Source organism: Choloepus didactylus, chromosome 2 (assembly GCF_015220235.1).
Source record: "Choloepus didactylus isolate mChoDid1 chromosome 2, mChoDid1.pri, whole genome shotgun sequence".
Lineage (NCBI taxonomy): Eukaryota > Metazoa > Chordata > Mammalia > Pilosa > Megalonychidae > Choloepus > Choloepus didactylus.
The window spans coordinates 187,840,282-187,843,308 of record NC_051308.1 but is presented as its reverse complement, the minus strand read 5'-3'; the positions used below and the strand labels follow the sequence as shown (position 1 = coordinate 187,843,308).

Sequence of the window (3,027 nt, the reverse complement as noted above, 5' to 3'; positions counted from 1 at the left end):
CTATCCACTAATGAAAACTCAGTATATATATTTTTCCTATATGTGCTATTAATTCTTGTTAAAAAATTGTATATTCCTGTTTCAATAATGCATTAACTAAAGTGCTGTATTTAGCATTATTTCAACAAGTTTTTATTTTAGTGGTAATTGTATGCTGTAGAACATCTGCTTGAAAACAGTTTTCAAAATTATTTTGGTAACTTAAGAGGTGTAAAGAATGTTTTGTATGAAAACGATAAGGAAAGTAGTTTTGCCCTAAATGACTGGTTGTTTCAGAATGGAAAAGAGAAAATGTAGGACAAAAACCTGATGGTTATACAAAGTTGCAGAAAGTTTGCAGAAAGGGAAATTTACTAGATATAGAATAAAGCAGACTGCCTGGTAGTTTTATCCTTTAGCTATCTTAGTCCCAGGTGTACCTGTACTTTAATTAATATTCAATGTTGTGTATATGTACCTGATAACTCACAAAATGTAACACAAGCTCTTGACCACATGCCAGATCATACTGAACATTTATCTGATAAAAAAAAAATGAAGGCATCTCTTTGTGCCACCCAGGTCTCCAGCCAGCACTTTACTCCATCTGTAGGGAAGCTTCGGTTTGTTGGTACTGTTGAAAATGGCGAGTGGAGGTGCTGCCATGGTGGCTGGGACTCTGGTGGCTAGTGATACAGAGCGAGAAGGACTAGCCCCTGAAAAGACATCCCCAGAAACAGACAAGAAAAAAGAGCAGTCAGGTGTATCTGTTTCTCTTAGAACCTCAATACATCATTATTCAAGATCATGATCAAGGTCAAGAGAAAGAAAACACAGGTCAGATAATGAAGGAAGAAAACACAGGAGCCAGAGCAAAAGCAAAGAGGCAAGAAGAAACAAATCCAAAGATAAATCTCTAAGAAATACAAGTCTGGGGAACATAATGATAAAGAACATTCTTCTGTTAAAGAAAGAGAGGCTAAATTCATCCAAAAATGGTGAGGGCAGACACAAATGCAAAGAAAGAAAGTCATCAAGAGGCAGAAGTCACTCAAGATTGAGGTCTGGTGAAAGGCATCATCGTGGTAGAAGCAGAGAGCAGAACAACTCTCGCCCCAGGAGTAGGGAGTGGAAGAAGTCATGATCCAGAAGCAGGGAGAGAAAACGTTGGATCAGATCTCATTCGCAATCTAGATCAAGACACAGGCACAGGAGTAGAAGCAGAAGTTAGGACAAGGAGTAGAAGTTGAGATAGAAAGAAGAGAATTGAGAAACCAAGAAGATTTGGCAGAAGTTTAAGCTGGACTCCCTTTTGAGGTAAAAAAAACCCAGCAATGATGCACAAGAAGCCTTAGCTATGAGGTTGGAAAGGGCAAAGAAATTACAAAAACAACAAGAAAAGGAAACGGTTGAAAAACAAAAACAACAAGAAATAGCTGCAGCAGCTGCGGCTACTGGAGGGTCTGTCCTCAATGGTGCTGCCCCGTTGGCGTCTGGAACACAAGTAACTCCTCAGATAGCTATGGCGTTTCAAATGACAGCCAGGCAAGCTAAAGCTTTGGCCAAGATTGGAATAGCTGTACCTATCTGTTATAATCCAGCAGCTGTGAATTCAACGAAATTTGCTGGACAGAAGCAAAAAAAGGAAAATGCTTTGGCAAGGCAAGAAAAAGGGGGACAAATCCCAGTCTGCTGAAATATGGGAAAAATTGAATTTTGGAAACAAGGACCAAAATGTCAAATTTAGGAAATTAATGGGTATTAAGAGTGAACATGAAGCTGGATATAGCTCAGTTGATGAAGAAAGTAACAAGACTTTGAAGCAGCAGGAAGTATTTTGAAATCTAGATGCTCAGTATGAAATGGCAAGATCACAAACCCACACACAAAGAGGAATGGAATTGGGTTTCACATCTTCAATGTGAGGAATGGATGCAGTTTGAAAAATGCCACACTTTCAAAGTTTGAGGCTTAATATAGACTTCTTGCTCTGATGTCAGGTCCTTGTTCACCAAACAGCTAGGATTGTAGCTTGCATGGGTGTTTCATTGACTTTAATTTATTGAAAAATATGATTTTTTTGTAAATAACAGATCAGTGATACTGGTGTAGTGTTGTAATCAGGTTAAACCCACTTCCATTAAAGGTAACAGAACTATAGAAGGACAATATTTTTTAGTTCATGAATTCTACTTTTCAAACATATAAAAGACGCAGGTGGGATATAATCTTATATATGGATTTTTTGTGTCTGCTGCCCTGTGTACTTTTTTTTAAATCAATTACTCAACAATTAACTTTATTATAAGAATTATTTAGGATATAAAGAAAAATATTTGTCTGGACTTTCATTAGGTTGCACATGCAATAATTGTTTCAGAAAGGAGTTCAGGGTCTATATCACTGTTATTGCCAGGCACTTATACTTGGATAAAGGGATCAGGATAAAGAGCCTGCCCAGTGGTGGTATCTTCACCCACACTAGCTGCACATTTGAACCCTGTTGGAGCTTTGTAAATACATGGATGACTCAGGTGTAGAGTGAGGCCCTGGCATTTGTATTTTTTAAACCTACCTTGGTGAATCTAATAAGGCTGGTAGAGAACTGCTGTTCTACAGTACAGCCTTGTCTTAGTTTGTCCAGCCACTATGACAAATTCTACACAATGGGTTGGCTTAAATAATAGGCATTTACTGGCCCATGGTTTCAGAGGCTAGATGGCTTGCTTCCTCCTCAGGTCAGTAAGTGTTCTTGCTAGCTGGCAATCCTTGGGGTTTCTAGGCTTTTTTTTTTTTTTTTTTTTTTTTACCTCTACCTCACATCACATGGGGGTGTTCTCTTTCTCACTTCTGTGACTCTCAGATTATCTTTATAAAGCCTCCAATAATGGATTAAGACCCATCCTCATTCAGTTGGGCCACACCTTAACTAAAAATAACATCTTCAAAAGGTGGTATTACAATGGGTTCAAACTCACAAGGATGTGGATTAAGATTAAGAACATGGCTTTTTCTACCACAAGCCTCTTCGGTCCAACATCTCTGCCT

General features: G+C 38.4%; 1 pseudogene; it reads left to right on the top strand.

Annotated features, from left to right (window-relative positions):
* Positions 1-622: 622 nt before the first annotated feature.
* On the top strand, positions 623-1,922 carry LOC119513990 (annotated as a pseudogene).
* The last annotated feature ends 1,105 nt before the right edge of the window (positions 1,923-3,027 follow it).